Source organism: Ranitomeya imitator, chromosome 3, assembly GCF_032444005.1.
Source record: "Ranitomeya imitator isolate aRanImi1 chromosome 3, aRanImi1.pri, whole genome shotgun sequence".
In the NCBI taxonomy this organism is placed as follows: domain Eukaryota; kingdom Metazoa; phylum Chordata; class Amphibia; order Anura; family Dendrobatidae; genus Ranitomeya; species Ranitomeya imitator.
This window is the reverse complement of record NC_091284.1, coordinates 767,673,192-767,690,846: the sequence shown is the minus strand read 5'-3', so window position 1 is coordinate 767,690,846 and position 17,655 is coordinate 767,673,192.

The following is a 17,655-nucleotide window of genomic DNA, read 5'->3' as shown; positions in this document are numbered from 1 at the left end:
ACCAAAATCAAAAAAATAATACCCCTAAAATGTAACCTTTAATATTCTTAGGTAAAATTACCCTTTATATAGGGTCAGGAGACAATAACAACCTTAACAATGTAATCTTATTGATACCAATCTTAACGATAAAAAGGACAGAGACTAATATGGTGAGGGGGGTGATCTTTCCCTTAAGGTATCGTCACATTAAGCGACGCTGCAGCGATATAGACAACGATGCCGATCGCTGCAGCGTCGCTGTTTAGTCGTTGTGTGGTCGCTGGAGAGCTGTCACACAGACAGCTCTCCAGCGAACAACGATGCCGAAGTCCCCGGGTAACCAGGGTAAACATCGGGTTACTAAGCGCGGCCCTGCACTTAGTAACCCGATGTTTACCCTGGCTACCAGTGTAAATGTAAAAAAAACCAAACACTACATACTTACATTCCGGTGTCTGTCGCCTCCCCCGGCATTCTGCTTCCCTGCACTGTGTCAGCGCCAGCCGTAAAGCAGAGCGGTGACGTCACCGCTGTGCTCTGCTTTATGGCCAGTCGGCGCTGACACAGTGCAGGGAAGCAGAACGCCGGGGGACGCGACAGACACCGGAATGTAAGTATGTAGTGTTTGGGTTTTTTTTACATTTACACTGGTAACCAGGGAAAACATCGGGTTACTAAGCGCGGCCCTGCACTTAGTAACCCAATGTTTACCCTGGTTACCAGTGAAGACATCGCTGAATCGGCGTCACACACGCCGATTCAGCGATGTCAGCAGGTGATCCAGCGACGACATAAAGTTCTGGCCTTCTAGCTCCGACCAACGATGTCACAGCAGGATCCAGATCGCTGCTGCGTGTCAAACACAACGATATCGCTATCCAGGACGCTGCAACGTCACGGATCACTAGCGATATCGTTGTTAAGTTGTTCAGTGTGAAGGTACCTTTACGCACCCTACCTTACAGCGGAGGTTGGCACCCTAAGTTCGACATGGCACCCCCCCTCAACGACGGCTCTCCCTTAAGACCCTAAAGGGGAACTAACAAAGAAACACCACCACCGACATTAAATGTTACCTAAAGTGTAATTGTGCAAAAAGTAATTAATCAAGGGCTGCAACAGTATGTATTCATGGTAAATACCAGGTTGTTTCAGGGTTAATAGTTTTCGGACCCTGATATCTCATACATTAAGGGTGCATTTGTGAATAATAGAGACAAGGATAAATTGCAGTAGCTATTGCAGCGTATATATAGCACTCCTCCTTATATTAACCTCTTATCTGGTAGTGTACGAACAAGGATAGAAAGAGCAGAGACAATAGCACATCTATACGTTCAGAATGGCATAATTCTGTTCCAATAATACATACACCTCCTAGTTCTTATAACAAAACTGATGCAGAAAATAAATCATTTCATAGTGGTCAAAGAAATAGGGATGTACTCATCCAATTTGTCGCCCACCCGACGCATTTCCCCCCCAGGGCAGTAAACCAGGGTTCATCAGGGGAAGCAACAGGGCTTCTCAAAGCAGAAGGCAGCTATAATGAGCCGCGTCTCGTCATGACCGCTTGCAATAAAGGGCTACACATGTCTCACCTCATACTTCTTTAAATACCGCTTGCCGCCATGAACATCGTACGCCCAAACCGGAAGTGAAGCATCATTACTCCAAAAGCATCATCATACTTCCGGTGGGTGAAGCGCATATGCGTTCCACTCAATAGATTCTCATACCGCCCGGAATCTTAGGGGCGGTGCCGTGCGAATGCTATGCGTTCCATCTCAATGAATGCTGGATTACAGAGTATCCAGTGGGTGGAACTCAATTGCGTTCCAGTACTGTATACCCTAACCGGATGTCGATAACTGATTATTATTAAGACAGCATTTAGAGTAGTTAGCTATTTAAAACGACAGTGCTCACAATGCGGGGAACACTACTCCATAAATTAAGTTATATTTGCTTTAAATGAGCAATGTCATTGAGGATTATGCTAAACAGCAAAGTTAAAGCGGTGACACACAAGCATAGCCCTCCCATGCAGGGGTTCATTCAATTTATAATAAGTTATATTAACCACCAAACTATCCTGTGGTCTTCTGAAAGACCTATACAGTACACCAGTAATTACATGTCATTTAAGACCTTATCCTGAATACAAATAAATCAGATAAAACTCGTAAAGTTGAGTTGTTCATTTAAACCAAGAGGGGACATGGATTCCAACAGGGAGATCCACCTAGTTTCATGTTGGAGTATTTTCCGATCCCAGTCGCCAAGCCTGGAAGATTGGGGGACAGTCTCTATAACCTGAAACGAGAACAACTCCAGATTCCCTTGATGGGTCTCCACCATATGATGTGCCAGGTGGGTCTCACACTTGTGTTTTATATCTCCCACATGTTTGCCTATCCTGACTCTTAATCGTCTTTTTGTTTTTCCAACATAATTTAATGGGCAGCTACACGTACATAAGTAGACCACCCCTGTTGTCCTACAACTGGCAAAATCCCTATTTTTGAAGACACATACTGTAGCCACACTACAGAATGTTTTAGATTGATTAAATCAGTTTGCATGTATTACAGACTCTACATTTAAACATGCCCAAACTTTTGCGTTCCAACCATGTACCTCCTATTTTTTTGGGGTTAAGGTGACTGTGGACCACATAATCGCATATAGATTTCCCCCTTCTATATGTTACTGAGGGAAATTTAGGGATACATTCGGCTATATCCGGGTCTGCTCTGAGGACACCACAATAACATTTCAGAATACCCATCCCTTTATTATTATGATCATCATAGGTCCCAATTAGCTTAGTCACTCCTCCCATTTCCCTTTTTGGTTTAGGAGTGAGTAATTGCATATGGTTTGAATACCGTGCTGTTTCATATACCTTTTATATAATCTGTTTGGGGTAACCCCTTTTTCTGAAGCGTTGCTTCATGGTACTAGCTTGCCGCTTGAAGTCTCGTAGTGAGGAGCAGTTCCTGCGAAGTCTAAAGAACTGCCCCTTCGGTATGCCTCTTTTAAATTTGTAGGATGATAGCTCTCCCACCTAAGGAGGCTGTTGGTGACTGTTTTCTTGCGATAAATAGTACTATTTAATGTGCCATGGTTGCCTTTCCAGAGGAGCACATCCAAGATGGGAATGCTTCCTCCCCCCCACTTCACATGTAAACCTTAGACCCAGGTTGTTTACATTCAAGTAGCCCACAAATTCTCTAAATGAGACACCATCCCCTGACCTAAGGACGAGGATGTCATCAATAAAGCACCCCCAAAACACAATGTGGGGGCACCAGATGACATCCTCGTCCCTGAATACCACCGTTTCCTCCCACCAGCCCAGGAGCAAGTTAGCACATTTATCGGTTTATTCAAGATATACAGCTGTCTATCTGCTTCACAGCAAAGATGAAGTTCCAGAGAAACGTGAAAAATATATCACTGAAGCATATAACAAATTTAGGAGAATGCCAAATTTTCTTCATGCAGATAATGGAACTGAATATACAAATAAGACACAAAGTGTTTTAAGGAAAAAATAAGAAAAAGATGTAGAAGTTTTGTTAAGTTCTTCAACCACTGAAGAAGCAACAGAAAAATCAGGTGAACCTGAAGTCAGGAGATTGATGAGATCAAACAAGGGTATACTAGCTAAGTGTCTATCCTACTTTGTCAAAAGTAGTCATGGGATGAAACACAACAACTACCTGTCCATGAAAAACTAAAGTGCAAGAATGCTGCAAAACAAAAGGCCGGAGCCCTAGCCCTGGCATGGGTGGAGACCGACATGACAATGTGTTAGAAGGAGGTGGAGTTATTACCAGGTGATGAATGGTGGCAGGGTACAAGGAGCTAACATGCAGTAAAATGGGTAAATAGCAATATATTCATTAGGCACATGTTAAACAAAATCCACACAGCGTGGCTAATCCATATATAAATGTGGACAAAAACTGCCACTCCAAAGAACTATATAGAGCAATAAGTAACAAGGAGTTTTATGACAATAACATAATACATTTTTCAGAGAAAACAGAAAAAGGTAAATTGGTGGCATATAAATAAAAACATGAACAAAGATTACAAATGACCATGATAATAGAAACATATCCTGGTGACAATTAATCGGTAGTATAACAAGTGCAGTGTAGTTAATTAAACCTACCCTGGGGAGACAAGGATGATAACCGTGCAAATTCGTGCAAATTACAGAATTCATCAGCTTTCCCCCATCTCACTCTACCCCTCTACCAGACCTATCCATCAATGTCAATGGCTGCTCACTTTCCCCAGTCCTGCATGCTTGGTGCCTTGGGGTGATCCTTGACCCTGCCTTCTCTTTCAAGCCACATATCCAAGCCTTGGCCTCCTTCTGCCATCTCAAACTCAAAAATATTTCCCAGATCCGCGCATTCCTTGACCACGAAACCACAAAAACATTAGTGCACGCCCTTATTGTCTCCCACCTTGACTACTGCAATCTCCTACTCTCTGGCCTCTCCTCTGGCACCACTGCAATCCATCCTACATTCTGCTGCCTGACTAATCTGTCTCTCTGCTATTCCCCAGCCTCTCCCCTATGCCAAGCCCTTCACTGACTTCCTATCGTCTAGAGACTCCATTTCAAAGCCCTTACTATGACATACAAAGCCACCCACAACCAGTCTCCTCCATACATCTGTGACATGGTCTCCCGGTACTTACCTACACGCAACCTTCGATTCTCACAAGATCTCCTTCTCTACTCCCCTCTTATCTCTTCTTCCCACAACAGCATACAAGACTTCTCCCGTGCTTCCCCCATACTCTGGAACTCTCTACCCCAACACATCAGACTCTTGCCTACCATAGAAACCTTCAAAAAGAACCTAAAGACTCACCTTTTCTGACATTCTTACAGCCTGCAATGATCCTCAACCTACTGAACCACCGCACAACCAGCTCTACCCTCGTGGGCAGGGGGTCCTCTCTCCTTCTGTACCTCCACAAGAGTGAGCCTAAACCATTGCTCAGACATTGTACCAAATAGTGCTTGTGCATAGTTGAGAAGTAAATTAAAGTATTGCACCCTTACCCATGACAGTAAAGTGTCAAAAGAACATGAACGGATCCCAACACGCATTTCGCGCATGTAGTATGTTGCTTCCTCGGGGGGGGGGATCTAATTTTTTTTTTAAAGTGTGCTTCCATGGGTAGGCATGAGGTAGCGCCCTAGGCAGGTGCCTACCCTGTCTACCCCTCGTCCTGGCCCCAGCAGCAACAATTGGAACTTTGTGCAAATACAGATACAGTTATATGAAAAGCTACATTAAAAGCTACAGGAAGCGACTAGAGGCTGTTATTTTTGCAAAAGGAGGATCTACTAAATATTAACGTCACTTTTCTGGTGGGGTGCCCATACTTATGCACCTGTCAAATTTTGTTTGAATGCAGATTGCACATTTTCTGTTAGTACAATAAACCTAATTTCAAGGCAGAAACATTACTGTGTCCAACAGTTATTCGATATATGAAACTGAAATAGCTGTTGCAAACAAAACAATTTTTATAAAACATTAAGCTTAAGATTAATAGGGGTGCCCAAACTTTTTCATATAACTGTATGTGGAAAAACCACCTCAATAGAACTGGCATGTCGTTAACAGAGTTCTTTGATATTTGAAAAAGACTCAAAACATAAAATTAAGGATATCTGCAACAGGAAATCTAACATTCACAGGCTATGGGTAGAGGAATGAATGGATTCAAATAAATTTCACCAAATTCTTGATGCAAGCATAACACTATCTGTAAAAAAAAAAGCTGAAGTTGAAAAGAGGACAGCTTCTACAAATGGATATATCCTAAACACACGTCAAAATCCACAATAGACTACCACAAAAGGCACAAGATGTAGGTTTTACAATGGTCCTTACAGTCCCCTGACCTGCACATTTGCATTGTAGCTGTTCCATCCTGCATGTCCACATGGATATTTTCTCTCTGAGCCCTGCTCATACAGGTACTATACAGATGATCAGGTTTTTAAATACATCAGATAGGGATTATATACATTAGATGGGACTGCTCTATTATGGGTATACCTTGGCGATTGGTGGAGTGGCTTAACGTACTTTTTTTTTTTTTGCAAAAGAACGTATTAACTAAATACCCTGTATTTTTGTATTTTTTCATTTTTTGACTAGCACTTGCTTATTTACTGTGACTTTTTTGCAACAGAGTATTTTTTTGACCTCTCTGTGCGCTTTTGTGTCTTCATTAAAAATCTGTGGCTACACCTCAAAATAGCAGTGCATGCAAGACGACCTAGAAATCTCACAGAACTGAAAGAATTTTCCATGGAAGAATAGATAAAAATCCCTCAAACAAGAATTGAAAGACCCTTGGCCTGCTACAAAAAGGATAAGCGAATATGTGAACGAAAAATATATATAAAAAAAGTTAAAAGGGCAACCAAAAATTGTGGAAAAAAAGGAACTGAGAATATGGTGTAAATTCTAAAGCCACTAATAAAGAGAAGCGGAGAAACAACAATAATGAATAACCCTTAGAAATCGGTTCAGTCATGTTTAAGATGTCACCATTGAAGCCTTCATCTCTATTAGCAATATTGTGACTTTCCTGCTTCACATTCCAAGGAAAGCACAGTATAAATATTAGCTGGGTATTACATATGTAACACGCTATGTGAGAACACAGCGGTGAGCATCCGCTGTCAGAATCCGGATGTTTAGTCTCTTTTACAATAACATTCCATATTAGATCACCATAATTAGTCTGAACTATTTTAATTGCCCTTTCACCCCTCTACTTATTGAGGCATTTTACGATCATCTCATTTGCAGTGTAAATCTCGGCCGCCTTCGTCATTGCCTCTCAGTAGTTTATTATGGTGACTACCTCTTGTTATGGGCTGTTGGCAGACAACTTTGTTACTTTCCATACTTCCTATGCAATAATTTATCTGTTTTTGCTACCATTCCTGAGATCATGTGATGTTAACATATACACGAGGGAATCCAAATGGGTGGAATAGAAAAAGTAAAGAGATAAATGTCTTGCACAATTAGTTAGCAGGAAATCTTGAATGGGTGTTTCCATCTCTTTTACTTAAAGGGATTGTCCAGGACCTTCAATGTCCTTTCTTAATATCTATCCTTACACCCTAATCCCTGTAATTTGCTTTATTATACAGTACCCTACACTTTTCCCTATCTAATCCTTAAATGTGTTTTTACTGTACTCCCTGTGAAATTTCATTGGAGAGGAGTCTCACACAGGATGTCACAGGAGGCTGGGGCTCCACTCACGCCTCTGCAATGTTTATTGTCCCTAATGGAATAGGACGTCATCCGGGGTCAGGGCTGAAGTTATTACAGTTTTTTACATTGCCTTTCTCTGAAGACATCCTGAATCTTGGGTTATAGAAGCTGTGGGAGAGGCGAGTGCAGCGCCGGCTCTCTGTTTCTTATCTCTGTCGCTGACTCGCTGTAGCTTCTAACTATAAAAGATGTCATTAGGGGGCAGATATAGAGGCATTGAGTGACACCGACCCCCCCAGTGACTTGAAAGGCACAGAGCCTGTGTAGCACAAAATGGATTAGTCCCCGAGGAGGATTTGCTGTAGCAATCAGAGTGTTTGGCACTACATGGAACTTTTGAACAACTTTTGTTTCCTATAGAAGAGTTTGATATATGTTGATACTAAATGAGTGAGAAGGAACGCATGCACGTTAGTAACTTCCCATCCATTCTATTAATTGACCCTGTCTTTTTTTCTTATCTTATTAGCTGGCACAAACGAGACTGTGGCTCTGGCTGACTAATACCACATAGTTCCATGGATATATATATTTAGCCAACACCCTTTCTCATTTTTTTACTTTCTTTTTTTCCTCCTCACCTTACAAGAGTCATAACTTTTTTTTACACTCCTCAACATTAAAATTGTAAAATCAATAAGGAAAAGTCATGGAATGATGAAAATCACAGGATCGATAGACATGTTAACGATATGTATCACGAACACCGCTCACTCGGGTGAGACTGTAAAGGGGGACTTTGCTTCTCATATGCACTCATCCACTAAATTAACACAATAGGCCGGCAATTAGTTACGTGTACCCCACAGCAAATTTACATATTAGCACACATTCGGCCATTTTTTTCCAGGATGCCGGACAGGTACAGTCCTTGCGCTATATCACACACAGGGTAACAATCAGTCTATACTTTCCCTCTTCAGGGTTGTGGGTACGTTTAGGGCCGCAGAGAACAAACTTACTACATTTTAGATTTAATATACAAAAAAGGTTCAGTACTTACAAAAATGACAAGGATGAAAAATAAAAGATATACATAAAATAAAAACATTATAAAAATAAAAAGGGATATATACAGAATACAGAAGTGTCGTAGGAATTGAATCAGAGTACTTCAGGAGGAGATGACCACAGAAATTTGGATATACAATGCTTTCATGCCATGGCTGCCATCAAGAAGGTTGTCGTTCTGTTGCACTGAATGCACACGCGCAACCATGAATGTCTGTTGGTGGCAGCTCCATTTGCATTTGCCGACCAATGACGTCCCAGATGTACTGGGTGAGAGATCATTCTGGTGATGCTGCAGGCCATGGTAGCACGTTTAGGCCACGTAGACTCCTCACAGTAGCTCAAGCAACGTGCAGCCGAGCATAACCTTCCTCAGACAATTATTAATAACCCAATTTTTAGCAACCAAGACGTGTAAGTGCAGGGATTTCTGTACATGGAGCTCATACTCATTACTGAATAAATCAAGATGTGTTGAAAACATGCAAATGATATCAGTAACAGGTCTATCCTTGCTGTGATTTCCATAATTTCTACGACTTTTCCTTCTTGCCTTTGCAATTTCAATGCTGAGGAGTGTATGATGACATGGCCATGAGAGGTTGTGTCCTGTAAGGCAAGTTCTAATTTTGAATGACAATTTTTTTTACTATGTAATGTAACGTAAAGAAATTCCAAGTGGCAAGGAATGAAAAAAAACAAACAAAACAACTTCAGGAATTCTGCCATTGATTCCACGATGCTCACTTTGTGATAAAATAATATCCTAAGTACTATGGATCAATTAAGGTTATGATTAAAAAAAAATATATATATATGAAAAGTCACAGGAAGTTAAAATTTATGTAAAAATTTACTTTTACGTTGTAAAACAAAAATAAAATCCTGCAACAAACAAGAATGGATTTCAGTCACCTTATTCTGATAGATAAAACTTTTAATAAGCCAATAGCATTGTATCAGTGCTGGTCTTTCTGTGGGACAAACTAGTTTTTATTGGTACCAATTGGGATCCATAAGAGTGTTTTTTTTTTGTTTGTTTTTTTAGAGGTGTTGTGTTAAAAAAAAAAAACAGCAATTCTGGCATTTAATTTTCTTCCACACTATCCCGTTCACCATGTGAGATAAATGTTTTTGTTAAGTGCAGACGATTTTGCGTTGATATCAAATATGTTGTTTTTTTTTTAAGCTTTTAGGGAAAAAAGGGGTGATATTTTCATTTTTTTTTTTTCTTTTAGAATTTTTTTAAAGTATTTAAATGGAGGTAATTTTCCCTGGGAGAAGGGAGAAAGGGAAGAGGATACAGCACTATCTGAGTTAAGTAATTAAAGAATGTGTCAAAAGTGTGAAAGTATCAAGATGAAAATGAAGACTCTAACCTGGCGAAGCTGTGAACAACACGTCACAACTCCATATAGCGCTTAGCACAGCAATGAGTTGTGGGTATCTCTTTCAAGAAGAGCTCCGGCAGAAAACAATCACAGAGTGAAGGGTACCAGGTGATACGGCTCCTCCGTCATGTGGATAGCAGACATAAAGCCACTTGATCATTTAAATATGATATAAATTACTACATAAAATAATCTATGATTGTTATGTAATATGAAGTGTAAATCCCAGATCTGATGCAACTCTGGAACCACTAGCGTCCTTTACCATTTGAATGTGATAACATTGTGTTTGTACATTAGGGTGGAGCTATTACCGTTCATTGACCCCTTCCCACAAATTTAAAGAGGCCTCTTAGATCCGCTCCTCACTTAGTACCTGTATTCTTACCATCTTAATATGCAGCATGACCCTTCCGCTCATGGCAAGTCCAGTTCTATGGTATTTATTCTCTTGTTTTTCAGTTTCTCAGTATACGTAATATTCATATCATAGTATCATATGTTCTTCTGCTGTAGTCTGGTAGGAATGTAAAGTCCAGCATAAATGTCTTCTATTATATGTCATGACAATGTTTTACCAGTAAATGAAGTATTTCTCCAGATAATTATTGCAATTACATGCTTTGTTATTCACATTTATTTCCTTTGTATGTATTGGAACAACACAAAAAAAAACACATAAGAAAAAAATGTAAAATGGATATAATTTCACGCAAACCCCAAAATGCAGGCACTTTTCCAAAATTGTGGGTAAACAGCTTTGTTTGAAACATGTGATGCTCGTTTAAACTCACCTGTGGCAAGTAAAATGTGTGGGCAATATGAAAATCACACCTGAAACCAAGTAAAAATGGGAGAAGTTGACTCAATCTTTGCATTATGTGTCTGTGTGTGCCACACTAAGCATAGAGAACAGAAAGAGAAGAGAACTGTCTGATGATATTGTTCAACAATTTTGGTTATCAAGCCCTCAATCTCAAGCTTACAAGACCATCTCCAGAGATCTTGATGTTCCTTTGTCCACGGTGTGCAGCATAATTAAGAAGTTTAACCCCTTTCTACCATTGGACGTACTATTTTGTCCATGTGGGGTGGGCCCTACTTCCAAGGACGGAATAGTACGTCCAGCGCGATCAGCCGCGCTCACGGGGGAGCGCGACCGGGTGTCAGCTGACTATCGCAGCTGACATCCGGCACTATGTGCCAGGAGCGGTCACGGACCGCCCTCGGCACATTAACCCCCTGCACACTGCGATCAAACATGATTGCAGTGTCCCGGCAGTATAGGGAAGCATCGTGCAGGGAGGGGGCTCCCTGCAGGCTTCCCTGAGACCCTCGGAGCAAGGCGATGTGATCGCATTGCTCCGAGGGTCTCCTACCTTTTTCTCCCTGTAGGTCACGGATCCAAAATGGCCATGGGGATGCATCCGGGTCCTGCAGGGAGGTAGCTTACCAGGTAAGCAAGGAGCCCTGCATGTCAGATCGCTGATCTGACACAGTGCTCTGCAAAGTGTCAGATCAGCGATATAACATTATTATAGCATGATCCCCCCCATGATCGTAAGACCGCTAAGTCTTCTGGGTAATTTCGCAATGCATCTTGGGAACGGAAGATGGCGGCAGCCGTGCGCCCATTGCCAGAGCGCCGTTTGATCCAAGGGGGTGAGTAACTTTTTTTTATTTAATTTTTTTTTTTTTTTTTTTTAACAGGGACATGTGCCCACACTGCTAAATACTGCGTGGGCTGCGTTATATACTAAATGGCTGCTATGTACTACGTGGGCAGTACTATATGCTACATGGCTGCTATATACTAGGTGGGCAGTACTATATGCTACATGGCTGCTATATACTAGGTGAGCAGTACTATATGCTCCAAAGAAAAAAAAAAAGGGATTGAGATCCAGCTCCTAAAATTCGGTAATTTTTATTAGATTCCAAAAACGATCTTTTTCATGATGGCTATGAAAAAGATCGTCAGATCGAAACGCGTTGCCGTATAGCCCCTCATGTGCAGGGGCACCCACCCGGAGGGAGTTTGGTTATTCCATGTCTGTGGATTTTATAGTTTTTGGAATCTAATAAAAATTACCGAATTTTAGGAGCTGGATCTCAATCCCTTTTTTTTTTTTTTTTTTCTTTGGAGGACTTGTTCGTTTACCTGCAACGGAGAGCCGTGCACCTGTGATCGTCATCGGTGAGCTGGCTTATTTCTTTTCTCTTGTAGTACTATATGCTACATGGCTGCTATATACTACGTGGGCAGTACTATATACTACATGGCTGCTATATACTAGGTGGGCAGTACTATATGCTACATGGCTGCTACCGTGTTTCCCCGAAAGTAAGACCCTGTCTTACATTAATTTTACCCCAAAAAGTCCCACCCTGTCTTACTTTCGGGGGAGGTCTTACATTAGCCGGAAAAAAAATGACAATTTTCAAATTCAGTACAGTACTTAACGTTACACCGTTCAACTGGAAAGCAGACAACAAATCAAAGTATGGTAACAGTAACACACTACGGTACGGTACTGTACGGTAATTGCCGTATACCCTCTGCCTGCATACCATAACAGTGCCGTATCCCACTGCACACAGCCCCATACCCCATAACAGTTCCGTATCCCACTGCACACAGCCCCATACCCCATAACAGTGCCGTATCCCACTGCACACAGCCCCATACCCTATACAGTACATGTTTCCCTACTTGGTTTTTAAATGCTGGACGTTTTCCTCTGCGGTGCGGCTGTGGGTGCGGAAGGCCTGTGCTGCAGGGAACGCTGTGCCAATCAGCAGGGAAACAGCGGTGACGTGGGGCTGGGGCGGCCAATTACAGCCCGAGCTGCTGGGCCAATCAGCACTCGAGCTGATTGGCCAATCAGCGCTCGAGCCGGGGGCCGGCGGTGACGTGGGGAGCAGGGGCGGCCAATGAGCTGTTGAGCTGGGCGGATTGCGGGGTTAACACGGCGAGTTAACCCCATGAGCGCTGGACCCGCCCAGCTGCACCTGAGGACACCTCTGGAGCCTGGGGACCCAATGGGGGACAGCGGCGGCCCAAAGGTAAGGGCCTTACATTTCACAGCGGCCCCCCCAACCCTGCCTTACATTCGGGGGAGGCCTTACATTGGAGGATCCCCCCGAAACCCCCACCCTGTCTTACTTTCGGGGGGGGTCCTACTTTCGGGGAAACAGGGTATATACTACGTGGGCAGTATTATATGCTACATGGCTGCTATATACTAGGTGGGCAGTACTATATGCTACATGGCTGCTATATACTACGTGGGCAGTACTATATAATACATGGCTGCTATATACTACGTGGACAGTACTATATACTACATGGCTGCTATATACTACGTGGGCAGTACTATATAATACATGGCTGCTATATACTACGTGGCCTGTACCATATACTACATGGCTGCTATATACTACGTGGCCTGTGCTATATACTATGTGGCTGCTATATACATACATATTCTAGAATACCCGATGCGTTAGAATCGGGCCACCATCTAGTACTGTATATAAGAGGCATTGATGCGAGGTCGGTCGGGGCAAGATTATAAAGACGGGAAAATTGAACGACTCCATGAGAAAGAGGTCAGCTGTAAGTCACCATCTGTAACTGTACTGAAATCTTACGTGTTCTGTAGGACTGATATCTACCAATAGTAATTATTCTAATTCCCATAGAATTGAATGGAAAAAGTTGGGTATGTGCGGCCACCCTTCTATTTCCAGCTGTGCCTGAAATGGTGGCATGTGTCAGCAATATTTTCATACACTTGGGACTTTTTGTATGGGCATTATCTAAAAGGAATAGAACGAGTTGCAGGATTTCACCTAGAGGTGTACACCGAAGCATTCGGCCGACAGTAAAGGACATAGATCCAAGAGTTTGTGTTGCTTTACACTTTTATTTCTTTAGAACAGGAAATCATAACAACACAACTGGTTATTTCAAGCAAGCCCTTTAATACACCCGCCAAACATCTATAAATCTGTATCAAAAGTGCAACGTTTTATAATTTATAGGTTGTTTAATACATCTAGTATGTTAACAAATAACATACATATTTAATAAAATTTTTTCTTCCCCCAATATACAAAATAATGAACTGCTGTTTAAATTGACAATTATATAGTTACACAGCAATCAGTTCCACTATTTACAACAGAAAATTCCCCCGTCTTGCCTACCCCTAAAAAATATTTGCTTCATATGTTGGTCATTTTGCTTGGTTAATATAATTTATTTTTTTATTTTTAATAAATTGCTAAAATTCTGATATTAACATTTCAAGATTTTTTTTTCAGCTGCACTAGAAGTAGAAAAGAAAAACAAAGAAAAAAAAACATAACTCAGAACCATCACCTTTGAATAAAAAAAAAAAAATTACACATTTATGAAATGGGCATCAGAAGTAGTAAAAATAAAAGATTCCTATAAACCCTTATTCCACAAGCTTAACAAAAATAACGTTCACCAATTTATTATAAAACCTTGGCTTTTTTATTCTAGTCATTAAAATTTTCCTTTAAAGTTGGTTTCAAACACCTTTTAAAGATATTGGCTGTAACTGGAAGATATCAAATTTAGAAAATAATTTTTTTTTTATTTTGTGTCTTTTTACCAAGCGTTTCTAGGGTTTCTTTGGAGTTTTTTTTTCCAAACGCAGCATGTGTCAGGTGTGTTTTTTTTTCATGCATTTTTAGGCTAAGTTCTCTCGCTTTTTTGGCAAGTTACTTACCCTGTGGATTTAAAAAAATGCAAGGAACCCATTTTAATTAATGGGTGCAGAAAATCTGCAACACCAAAAATTCATCAAAAAGCTCAATGTGGGAACGTAGCCTTACATAGATTTCTCAATAAGAAATGTATATAAAAAACAAACAAAAAAAAACTCCACACTTGCTAAAATGCTTAAAAATCATAGCGTTACTTCGAAAGCCTAAAAGATGATAAAAACAATAAAAAAAAGGGTGAGAAACAAAAAACGTCAGTTTCTTATAATTAATGGAACACTTCAAAATAATATCTATTGAGTAGAAGGCAGGCATTCTGAAATCAGCTTGGGCTTGTCAAATAAACGTCGCCTAAATGGGCTATTTGGTTTAATAAAAGAATTAAAAAAAGGGACCCTTTTGCCCCCCAGAAACAGTGCCACCTTACCCATTAGGCTGTATCTGGTACTGCAGCTCATCCTCATTGCATGGAATAGATCAAGGCAGCAATATAAGACCAAACAAAGATGTTAGTGGCACTGTTTGTGGACACCCCCTTTAAATTGAAGCTCTGTTCACCTTGCTTTTAGGATTCCGTCAAGGTTTCTGGTACTTTTCACAGCAGAACTGTATAGTCCGTAGAACGGTCCATATCAAAAACCCGAATGACCCCCAATATACTGTATTTGTCAATGGAATCGCTCACGGATTTTCTGCAATCTAACTAAAAATGGTCAAACAGCAATGTTCCCCAACTCCGGTCCTCAAGAGCCACCAACAGGTCATGTTTTCAGGATGTCATTAGTATTGCACAGGTGATAATTGCATCACCTGCACAGGCAATAAGTCCATCACCTGTGCAATACTAAGGAAATCCTGAAAACATGACCTGTTGGTGGCTCTTGAGGACCGGAGTTGGGGAACACTGACCTACAGTATGGAATGGAGGAGGGAAGAAAAAAAACCCCCATAAGCAGTCAGTACAGATCTATGAAGAATGAAATGATAATCTAAAAAAAAATACATATTTTTTGTTCTGATCAAGGTTTATCTTTATCTCAATTTTTTTTCAACATTTTTAATAAGTGACATGTCAGACAAGTGGCCAATGTTTCCAAGCAGGACTCGCTGACTAACATTTACCGCCATTTTTTCCCTATCCTTATGGGCGCAGTCAGACGGCTGTGTAAATCGGACGGAGATCGGACCGGCCGGCGGCTACTCAGACCCAAGAGTGACCGCTGCATAGAAATACATGAAGATAGGGTGGGGAGAGCCGCCGGCCAGGCCGTGCACTGCGCTCTAATCCCCGTCCAATTTACACAGCCATCTGACTGTGCCCTAAAAAAGTGGTTAAAAAATAAATAAATCCAGAAGCAGCGGGTGTTACTCCAATTGTTGTCAGCCCGTGCACTAGTGAGACTGGTAAACTGGTGTGAACAGGGATTCAGCAGTCATTCGTATTAATCTGTCTTATGACTTGAGAACCCCCCATAGACATTAGGATTTTGTTGGTCAGACCCAGTGATTTCGGTGGGATTGGCCAAGCACCTAATGTGTATGGAGGCCCGATGACCTTCCGACAAAAAGCATTGGGCATGTTGAATTATAAAGCATGATCCTTAGGTTCCTGCAGGAATTTCTTTTTTTTTTGTGTGTGGGGCACTTAGTTTGTTGGATGAGGTTGCCAACCAGGTTTTAGCCCCCCAATGTGTCAGGTTTATGGGCACCTTAATGTGATCACTTGTTCTAGTGATCAATCTATATGACACGCCAAAAGGAAGGTACAATTTCTCTTTAAATGAAAAAAATAAAAAAAAAATACATATATAGGCCAAATAAGAAAAAAAAAGCTAAAAAAAGTTAACAAAAAAACAAGATTTCGGAGCTGGGTGTAGATTATTATCGCTACTTGTAACAAGATTGTCTCAGCCTTATCGGAGATATTAGTGCTACATGTGGTATAATCGAGGTCTCCACCCTGCGATGTGCCGGCACTACGACTCCTGGCATCACCAGTCATTAGCTGTCCAGGCATGATGGGACTGGTAGGTTCCCAACAGCTGGAGACCACGGAGCGATGTCATTTCTGAGCACCATTAGCCGGGCGGCTCCTGAGCCAATACAAGTGCTTTGTGTTATGAGAAGAACTAGCAGCAGTGATCTCTACTATCACACAAACTTTGCCGGATCTTACTGTCGAATTTTCCGTCCTTAGTAAATACGGCCTATTCTCCGACAGGCCATCATGTCCCCTATTTACAGCACAATCCTCAAAATCTATGGTATAAAGGTTATAAAAGAAGGAACAGTAGTGCAGGGTACCAGAGCGGACCAAGCGGCACAGCCTCCGACCTTTCCAGCCAAGCGACATTCAAACACGGTCAGAGTAAACACGAGGGTCGCGGACAAACAGCTAACATTCACCCAAAGACGTGGTACCGTCACACTGGTACCAGATTAGCTTTAAATTAAAGGCGCTATTCAGAACTGGGAACAAAAAATTATAGCGCCATTATTATAAAGGAGTAGTGTCTGTTACTGCCGTTCATCCCAAGCTGTAATACCAGAGATGGCCCATTGGCTAGAGTGGCGCTGTGTTTTCTCCGGGAACCACTTTTTCTCACTTAAAACGCAAGTCTTTGGGGCAAAAATTAATATTAGCAACTAATATTTTGCAGTTTTTAGATTCTACAGGCTCTGTGTTTCCCTGCACATTGCTGCCTGCAGAATGAGTTAACCGAGAATCATCAGTGAGGTTATTCTGAGGGAGAGGCTTTGACTCTCTTCTACTGATATCCCAATGACCGCATTAAAAAAAAAAATAAAAAAAATTGATCAGTTAAAACTCTGATGTGGTCATAAATTAGCCCAGAGAAGCACAATTTTTTTTTGAAAACTCTGGCATCAGAATGGGGACACTGGCAGATTTTCAGTTAACCCATGCCAAAAGAAGCTTGCAACCCTTACCCATATTTTTCTGGACTCCTTTGTCCCAATTTATGACCACATCAAAGTTAAGCTGAACGTTATAACTCAGCTAAGGGGAGCTCCGAAATAGATAGATAAGAGAGTTATAAACTCTATAGCAGCTCACTGACGATTCTCAGTTAACTCAGTCTGCAGCCAGCAGTATGCATGGAAACAAAGAGCTTGTAAAAGACAAAACAGAGCAAACTTTTTTTTTTTTT